At 36.6% G+C, this 10675-nt stretch overlaps 1 non-coding gene across 1 annotated transcript; it reads right to left on the bottom strand.

The window, feature by feature from the left end:
• Positions 1-10343: 10343 nt before the first annotated feature.
• On the bottom strand, positions 10344-10415 carry TRNAR-UCU (transfer RNA arginine (anticodon UCU)). The gene has a single exon. It is a non-coding gene; the product is annotated as a tRNA-Arg (tRNA).
• Positions 10416-10675: the final 260 nt, after the last annotated feature.

The following is a 10675-nucleotide window of genomic DNA, read 5'->3' as shown; positions in this document are numbered from 1 at the left end:
GGATCCTTCTAATCCAGTCTATCTAATGTCTTTTTCAGGAGCCAGAGGAAATGCATCTCAAGTACACCAATTAGTAGGTATGAGAGGATTAATGTCGGACCCTCAAGGACAAATGATTGATTTACCTATTCAAAGCAATTTACGCGAGGGACTTTCTTTGACAGAATATATAATTTCCTGCTATGGAGCCCGCAAAGGGGTTGTAGATACTGCTGTGCGAACAGCAGATGCTGGATATCTTACACGTAGACTTGTTGAAGTAGTTCAACATATTATTGTGCGTAGAAGAGATTGTGGTACTATCCGAGGTATTTCTGTAAGTCCTCAAAATGGGATGACGGAAAAACTTTTTGTCCAAACACTAATTGGTCGTGTATTAGCAGACGATATATATATCGGTTCACGATGCATTGCCGCGCGAAATCAAGATATTGGAATTGGATTAGTCAATCGATTCATAACTGCCTTTCGAGCACAACCATTTCGAGCACAACCAATATATATTAGAACCCCCTTTACTTGCCGAAGCACTTCTTGGATCTGTCAATTATGCTATGGCCGGAGTCCTACTCATAGTGATCTGGTCGAATTGGGAGAAGCCGTAGGTATTATTGCGGGTCAATCAATTGGGGAGCCAGGGACTCAACTAACATTAAGAACTTTTCATACTGGCGGAGTATTCACAGGGGGTACTGCCGACCTTGTACGATCCCCTTCGAATGGAAAAATAAAATTCAATGAGAATTTGGTTCACCCCACACGTACCCGTCATGGGCAGCCTGCTTTTCTATGTTATATAGACTTGCATGTAACTATTCAGAGTCAAGATATTCTATATAGTGTGAATATTCCCTCAAAAAGCTTGATTCTAGTGCAAAATGATCAATATGTAAAATCCGAACAAGTAATTGCGGAGATTCGTGCCGGAACGTCCACTTTACATTTTAAAGAAGGGTACAAAAGCATATTTATTCTGAAATCAGACGGCGAAATGCACTGGAGTACTGATGTTTTACCATGCGCCGAATATCAATATGGTAATCTTCGCCGATTACCAAAAACAAGCCATTTATGGATATTGTCAGTAAGTATGTGCAGATCCAGTATAGCGTCTTTTTCACTCCACAAGGATCAAGATCAAATGAATACTTATGGTAAAAAAGATAGGGAAATTCTTGATTATTCAACGTCGGATCGAATCATGTCCAATGGCCATTGGAATTTTATCTATCCTTCTATTTTTCAAGATAATTCAGATTTGTTGGCGAAAAAGCGAAGAAATAGGTTCGTCATTCCATTACAATATCATCAAGAACAAGAGAAAGAACTAATATCCTGTTTTGGGATTTCGATTGAAATCCCCCTTATGGGTGTTTTACGTAGAAATACTATTTTTGCTTATTTTGACGATCCCCGATACAGAAAAGATAAAAAGGGTTCAGTGAATTGTTAAATTTAGATATAGGACCCTAGAAGAAGAATATAGGACTCGAGCGGAAGACTCAGAAGAGGAATATGAGACCCTAGAAGACGAATACAGGACCCGAGAGGACGAATATGAATATGAAACCCTAGAAGAATCTAAATATGGAATCCTAGAAGACGAATACGAATATGAAACCCTAGAAGACGAATATGGGAGCCCAGAAAACGAATATGGGAACCCAGAGAACGAATATAGGACTTTAGAGAAAGACTCAGAAGAGGAATATGGGAGCCCAGAGAGCAAATATAGGACCCAAGAGGACGAATATGGAACTCTAGAGGAAGACTCAGAAGACGAATATGGCAGCCCCGGGGAAAGCGCAGAGGAAAAATATGGTACTTTAGAGGAAGACTCAGAAGAAGATTCAGAGGACGAATACGAGAGCCCAGAGGAAGATTCCATCTTAAAAAAAGAGGGTTTGATTGAGCATCGAGGAACAAAAGAATTTAGTCTAAAATACCAAAAAGAAGTAGATCGGTTTTTTTTCATTCTTCAAGAACTTCATATCTTGCCGAGATCTTCATCCCTAAAGATACTTGACAATAGTATTATTGGAGTGGATACACAACTCACAAAAAATACAAGAAGTCGACTAGGCGGACTGGTCCGAGTGAAGAGAAAAAAAAGCCATACGGAACTCAAAATATTTTCCGGAGATATTCATTTTCCTGAAGAGGCGGATAAGATATTAGGTGGCTGTTTGATACCGCCAGAAAGACAAAAAAAAGATTCTAAGGAATCAAAAAAAAGGAAAAATTGGGTCTATGTTCAACGGAAAAAAATTCTCAAGAGCAAGGAAAAGTATTTTGTTTCCGTTCGCCCTACAGTGGCATATGAAATGGACGAAGGAAGAAATTTAGCAACACTTTTCCCGCAGGATCTCTTGCAAGAAGAAAATAATCTCCAAATTCGACTTGTCAATTTTATTTCTCATGAAAATAGCAAGTTAACTCAAAGAATTTATCACACAAATAGTCAATTTGTTAGAACTTGCTTAGTAGTGAATTGGGAACAAGAAGAAAAAGAAAAGGCTGGTGCTTCCCTTGTTGAGGTAAGAGCAAATGATCTTATTCGCGATTTCCTAAGAATTGAGTTAGTCAAGTCCACTATTTCGTATACACGAAAAAGGTATGGTAGGACAAGTGCAGGACCGATTCCCCATAATAGGTTAGATCGCGCCAATATCAATTCTTTTTATTCCAAGGCGAAGATTGAATCACTTAGCCAACATCCAGAAGCTATTGGCACTTTGTTGAATCGAAATAAAGAATACCACTCTTTGATGATTTTGTCGGCATCCAACTGTTCTCGAATTGGTTTATTCAAGAATTCAAAACATCCCAATGCGATAAAAGAATGGAATCCTAGAATTCCTATTCGAGAAATTTTTGGGCCCTTAGGCGCTATTGTAGCTAGTATATCGCATTTTTCTTCATCTTACTATTTACTAACGCATAATAAAATCCTGTTAAAAAAATATTTGTTCGTTGACAATTTAAAACAAACCTTCCAAGTACTTCAAGAACTTAAATACTCTTTAATAGATGAAAATAAAAGGATTTCTAATTTCGATAGTAACATAATGTTGGATCCATTCCTTTTGAATTGTCACTTTGTCCATCATGATTCTTGGGAAGAGACATTGGCAATAATTCACCTTGGACAATTTATTTGTGAAAATGTATGTCTATTTAAATCGCACATAAAAAAATCCGGTCAAATTTTCATTGTAAATATGAATTCCTTTGTTATAAGAGCAGCTAAACCTTATTTGGCCACTACAGGAGCAACTGTTAATGGTCATTATGGAGAAATCCTTTACAAGGGAGATAGGTTAGTTACGTTTATATATGAAAAATCGAGATCTAGTGACATAACGCAAGGTCTTCCAAAAGTGGAACAAATCTTTGAAGCGCGTTCAATTGATTCATTATCCCCGAATCTCGAAAGGAGAATTGAGGATTGGAATGAGCGTATACCAAGAATTCTTGGGGTCCCTTGGGGATTCTTGATTGGAGCTGAGCTAACCATAGCCCAAAGTCGTATCTCTTTGGTTAATAAAATCCAAAAGGTTTATCGATCCCAAGGGGTACAGATCCATAATAGACATATAGAGATTATTATACGCCAAGTAACATCAAAAGTGCGGGTTTCCGAAGATGGAATGTCTAATGTTTTTTCGCCTGGGGAATTAATCGGACTATTGCGAGCGGAACGAGCAGGACGAGCTTTGGATGAATCGATCTATTATCGGGCAATCTTATTGGGAATAACAAGGGCTTCCCTAAATACCCAAAGTTTCATATCTGAAGCAAGTTTTCAAGAAACTGCTCGAGTTTTAGCAAAAGCTGCCCTACGAGGTCGCATTGATTGGTTGAAAGGCTTGAAAGAAAACGTAGTTCTGGGGGGGATTATACCTGTTGGTACCGGATTCCAAAAATTTGTGCATCGTTCCCCACAAGACAAGAACCTTTATTTCGAAATAAAAAAAAAAAATCTATTCGCGTCGGAAATGAGAGATTTTTTGTTTCTCCATACAGAATTAGTTTCTTCAGATTCTGACGTAACAAACAATTTTTATGAGACATAAGAACCCCCATTTAACATTTAACCCTATATCATTTAAGGATACATAAAAAATATTTTTTATTTCAAGCTATTTCGGATCTTTCTTAATCTTCAAAAAGAACTAAATTCCGTAATGGAATGGTAGGGTTAAAAAAAAAAGGAAGTGTGGAAAAAATGACAAGAAGATATTGGAACATTAATTTGAAAGAGATGATAGAAGCAGGAGTTCATTTTGGTCATGGTATTAAGAAATGGAATCCTAAAATGGCCCCTTACATTTCGGCAAAGCGTAAAGGTACTCATATTATAAATCTCGCTAGAACGGCTCGTTTTTTATCAGAAGCTTGTGATTTAGTTTTTGATGCAGCAAGTCAGGGAAAAAGTTTCTTAATTGTTGGTACCAAAAAAAGAGCAACAGATTTAGTAGCATCAGCTGCAATAAGGGCTCGTTGTCATTATGTTAATAAAAAGTGGTTCAGTGGTATGTTAACGAATTGGTCGATTACGAAAACTAGACTTTCTCAATTTAGAGACTTAAGAGCAGAAGAAAAAATGGGAAAATTCCACCATCTCCCAAAAAGAGATGTGGCAATCTTGAAGAGAAAATTATCTACCTTGCAAAGGTATCTCGGCGGGATCAAATATATGACGAGATTGCCAGACATTGTGATCGTCCTTGATCAGCAAAAAGAGTATATAGCTCTTCGGGAATGTGCCATTTTGGGGATTCCTACTATTTCTTTAGTCGATACAAATTGTGACCCGGATCTCGCGAATATATCGATTCCAGCCAACGATGACACTATGACTTCAATTCGATTGATTCTTAACAAATTAGTATTTTCAATTTGTGAGGGCCGTTCTCTCTATATAAGAAATCGTTGATTAAGAATATATAGTGAATTCTTGGGCAACTGCGTAAATTTATGGAATCACTTACTTTACTATATCTTTTTTTTTGCATAGAATTTTTTTTGCATAGAAAAAAGAAGGGGAATATTGATATATATTAGAGGGTATTGATATATATTATGATCTGATGTGCTTTCTTGGTATCCTAAATATAAGATTAATACTTCAAGTTGCTGAGTTGAGAAAGAGATGGTTGAATCAAAAGAATTCCTTTTTTGAAGTTCAATTTTTATCAGAGGACAATATGAATATTATACCTTGTTCCATTAAAACACTCAAGGGGTTATACGATATATCGGGTGTAGAAGTAGGCCAACACTTCTATTGGCAAATAGGAGGTTTCCAAATTCATGCCCAAGTACTCATCACTTCTTGGGTCGTAATTACTATCTTGCTAGGTTCAGTTGTCATAGCTGTTCGGAATCCACAAACCATCCCGACCGACGGTCAGAATTTTTTTGAATATGTCCTTGAGTTTATTCGAGACTTGAGCAAAACTCAGATTGGAGAAGAATATGGTCCCTGGGTTCCCTTTATTGGAACTATGTTCCTTTTTATTTTTGTTTCGAATTGGTCGGGTGCTCTTTTACCTTGGAAAATTATAGAGTTACCCCATGGGGAATTAGCAGCGCCCACGAATGATATAAATACTACTGTTGCTTTAGCTTTACTCACGTCAGCGGCATATTTTTATGCTGGTCTTAGCAAAAAAGGATTGAGCTATTTCGAGAAATATATTAAACCAACTCCAATCCTTTTACCAATTAACATCCTAGAAGATTTCACAAAACCATTATCGCTTAGCTTTCGACTTTTCGGGAATATATTGGCGGATGAATTAGTCGTTGTTGTTCTTGTTTCTTTAGTCCCCTTAGTAATCCCTATACCGGTCATGTTTCTTGGATTATTTACAAGCGGTATTCAAGCTCTTATTTTTGCAACATTAGCCGCAGCCTATATAGGTGAATCCATGGAGGGTCATCATTGAATTGACTCTTTTTGGAAATAGTATTTTTTTTTGCAGCTTAGCTCAATTCATGCATGGTTCCAGATAATCTGCTTGGTTGCAAAAAAATAGTTAGAAATGCGTATGAATATATAGCCTAGAGTTGTAGGAGAGAGAATAGACTATATTATGGAATTTTCAAAGTATATATGCATTAAGGAGGGTGGAGTCAGGCTAGATCTATACTATAATATCCTTAATGTCTATAAGTGGAGTCCTCTTTTATGCGGGTTTCCACTTTAAGCAATGATTTTAGAATCCGATTCAATAGAAAATGAGAAAATATGCAAACAAAATAGAAGAAACAAATGTATATATATATAGGATATTATATTATATATTCCTAGGTTAGATTCATTATCTAATCCGATATATGGATATGGAATTCCCTTCTATGTAGTTCGGACAATTCACATTATCATTTCAATTTGATTTCAATTTGTACTTTTTAGTTACTTTACTTCTCCCCAATAGAGCTTAGAAGTAAGAATTTATTGGTTGATTGTATCCTTAACCATTTCTTTTTTTTGACACGAGGAACTACTCACCATGAATCCACTAATTGCTGCTGCTTCTGTTATTGCTGCTGGATTGGCCGTAGGGCTTGCTTCTATTGGACCTGGAGTTGGTCAAGGTACTGCTGCAGGACAAGCTGTAGAAGGTATTGCGAGACAGCCAGAAGCAGAAGGTAAAATACGAGGTACTTTATTGCTTAGTCTAGCTTTTATGGAAGCTTTAACAATTTATGGACTAGTTGTGGCACTAGCGCTTTTATTTGCGAACCCTTTTGTTTAATCTTAAAAAAAAATTCTTTCGATTTCGATTAGATACTTTTTTCTTTTTTTAGTAAATTGGTATTTGCTTCCGCAATTCCAATTATATCAATACTTTATTTAATTTACTCCTATTTATTACTCCTGGAATTATCTATTTATCGGGACAGATAATACCCCATTCTAGGAAGGGCTGAGTTGAGTATTATTAATTTAGAAGATATGCTCACCTTCTTATTTCCCGTCCTTAGTTTAGGAAAGTGGAAAGTTTTTTCCTTTTATTTTAGGAATTTTGGGAACAGAACATTTCAACAAAGGAAGTCTTTCACCGGTCAAACAAGACGTAAGACTTAATCTAAAAGAAATTACTAGATTGAATCTATTTGCATTAAAAAAACCGATCAAAAAAGGGCGAGCGAAGTAAGTGATCGAAAAACTTTGTTCTTTGTTCGTCCTATCTATAAGAGGAGAGCATATGAAAAATGTAACCCATTCTTTCGTTTTTTTAGCTCACTGGCCATCCGCTGGCAGTTTCGGGCTTAATACCGATATTTTAGCAACAAATCTAATAAATCTAACTGTAGTGGTTGGTGTTTTGATTTTTTTTGGAAAGGGAGTGTGTGCGAGTTGTCTATTTCAAGAATAGATTGGATCTATCCGGCTGCACTTTATAATATTTTTTAGTATTTTTCGGATAAATAAGAAAAGGGTGCACGATCTCGACGAATTACTTCTGAATAAATTCAGAAATCATATGGAAGAACCATAGCATTTCGCGACTCATTGGTAAATCAACTTTGATTCTCTATAAACCAAGAATGTGAGACCATTAACACGGTTAAAGCTAAACTGCTTGAAGTCCAGGCAAAAAGAGGTACTCTTTCTACAACTATATTAGTATTAGTACCGAATTTAAACGGGAAATAGCTAATGTAAAATTTATCTGATATAGAACACTCATATCGATAAAATGGTTTGAACTATTTACTAGAAAAAAAAAAGGGGGCACCCTGCCCTTTTTTAACCAATGCCGAATCGACGACCTATGTATAAAAAAGAGAAATTTTTTGGATTTGAAGAAAAAAAAAAATAAAAAAGAATTCTATTAATTTTCATTTTCCATTTATTTAGTTAGTTTTTCTTAATGAAATTGAAATTATTAACTAGAGGGCAAATAAAAATAAAGAAACAACTTTGCTGACCATGATATATTTTTATCTAGGCGGAAGAGTCCTCTTAATATTTATCTAGTCTTATATAGGTTTCGGTATATTGAAATATAAACATAAAAAAGAAGATAGAGGATAGGCTCATTACTTAAAAAAAAGATATGGAAATAGCTATAGAAAAAAAAAAAAAGGAGCGTGAGAGCCAAATGAATCGAAAGATTCATGTTTGGTTCGGGAAGAGATCATAAAAGTTGTAAACTTACAAAATAATCTACTTTCATTAAAAGATTTATTAGATAATCGAAAACAGAGGATCTTGAGTACTATTCGAAATTCAGAAGAATTGCGTAGAGGGACCATTGAGCAACTCGAAAAAGCTCGGATTCGATTACAGAAAGTCGAACTAGAAGCGGATGAGTATCGAATGAATGGATACTCTGAGATAGAACGAGAAAAAGCAAATTTGATTAATGCTACTTCTATTAGTTTGGAACAATTGGAAAAGTCTAAAAACGAAACCCTTTATTTTGAAAAACAAAGGGCAATGAATCAGGTCCGACAGCGGGTTTTCCAACAGGCCGTACAAGGAGCTCTAGGAACTCTGAATAGTTGTTTGAATACCGAGTTACATTTCCGTACGATTCGTGCTAATATTGGCATTCTCGGGTCCCTGGAATGGAAGAGATAATTAAATTAATTAGGCCTTGAACTTCTACTTTCGTTTAGAATTTAGGCATTATTTTTCCCCTTGCTTCCGAAAAAAGAGTCAAGAAACACTAATGGCAACCCTTCGAGTCGACGAAATTCATAAAATTCTCCGCGAACGTATTGAACAATATAATAGGAAAGTAGGGATTGAGAATATAGGTCGCGTAGTTCAAGTGGGGGATGGGATTGCTCGTATTATAGGTCTTGGTGAAATAATGTCAGGTGAATTAGTCGAATTTGCAGAAGGTACTAGGGGTATTGCTCTGAATTTGGAATCCAAAAATGTTGGGATTGTATTAATGGGCGATGGGTTGATGATACAAGAGGGAAGTTTTGTAAAAGCAACAGGAAGAATTGCTCAGATACCCGTGAGTGAGGCTTACTTGGGTCGTGTTGTAAATGCTCTGGCTAAACCTATTGATGGGAAAGGCGAAATTATAGCTTCCGAATCTCGCTTAATTGAATCTCCTGCTCCAAGTATAATTTCCAGGCGTTCCGTATACGAACCTCTTCAAACAGGGCTTATTGCTATCGATTCGATGATCCCTATAGGGCGCGGTCAGCGAGAGTTAATTATTGGGGACAGACAGACTGGCAAAACAGCAGTAGCCACAGATACAATTCTCAATCAAAAAGGGCAAGGTGTAATATGTGTTTATGTAGCTATCGGTCAAAGAGCATCCTCCGTAGCTCAAGTAGTAACTACTTTCCATGAGGAGGGGGCTATGGAATACACTATTGTAGTAGCTGAAATGGCGGATTCACCTGCTACATTACAATACCTCGCTCCTTATACGGGAGCAGCCCTGGCTGAGTATTTTATGTACCGCGAACGGCATACTTTAATAATTTATGATGATCTCTCCAAACAGGCACAAGCTTATCGCCAAATGTCCCTTCTATTAAGAAGACCTCCCGGCCGTGAGGCTTATCCAGGGGATGTTTTTTATTTGCATTCACGCCTTTTAGAAAGAGCCGCTAAATTAAATTCTCTTTTAGGCGAAGGAAGTATGACCGCTTTACCAATAGTTGAGACTCAATCTGGAGACGTTTCCGCCTATATTCCTACTAATGTAATCTCCATTACAGATGGACAAATATTCTTATCTGCGGATCTATTCAATGCCGGAATTCGACCCGCTATTAATGTGGGTATTTCTGTTTCCAGAGTAGGATCCGCGGCTCAAATTAAAGCCATGAAACAAGTAGCTGGCAAATCAAAATTGGAACTAGCGCAATTCGCAGAGTTACAAGCCTTTGCACAATTCGCCTCTGCTCTCGATAAAACAAGTCAGAATCAATTGGCAAGGGGTCGACGATTAAGGGAATTGCTTAAACAATCCCAGGCAAATCCTCTCCCAGTGGAAGAGCAGATAGCTACTATTTATACCGGAACAAGAGGATATCTTGATTCGTTAGAAATTGAACAGGTAAATAAATTTCTGGATGAGTTACGTAAACATCTAAAAGATACTAAACCTCAATTCCAAGAAATTATATCTTCTAGCAAGACATTCACCGAGCAAGCGGAAATCCTTTTGAAGGAAGCTATTCAGGAACAGCTGGAACGGTTTTCTCTTCAGTAACAAATAAATTTTGCATGTCTACTCTTGTTAGTAGAATAGGAATCGTTGAGAAAGCTTTTTCATTTGAATCATGCAAAAAAGTTTTCTTTGTTTTTAGTTTAGTATAGTTATTTAAAGAATAGATAGAAATAAGATTGCGTCCAATAGGATTTGAACCTATACCAAAGGTTTAGAAGACCTCTGTCCTATCCATTAGACAATGGACGCTTTTCTTTCATATTTTATTCTTTCTTTTATTTTTTTGCTTCTTCCGAGAAAAAACTGTTAGACCAAAACTCTTTTAGGAAATCAAAAAATCCAGATACAAATGCATGATGTATATATTATATCATGCATATATCATAAAGAAGGAGTATGGAGCCGGTAGTGGGAATCGAACCCGCAACCCCAAGGTTATGAGCCTTATGAGCTACCAAACTGCTCTATACTCTTAAACTAAAGAGGGGTAACTAGTGGATAAAAGAGGG

Source organism: Aegilops tauschii, unplaced genomic scaffold (genome assembly GCF_002575655.3).
Source record: "Aegilops tauschii subsp. strangulata cultivar AL8/78 unplaced genomic scaffold, Aet v6.0 ptg001194l_obj, whole genome shotgun sequence".
NCBI classification, from domain to species: domain Eukaryota; kingdom Viridiplantae; phylum Streptophyta; class Magnoliopsida; order Poales; family Poaceae; genus Aegilops; species Aegilops tauschii.
This window is presented reverse-complemented; position numbering and strand designations above follow the sequence as displayed.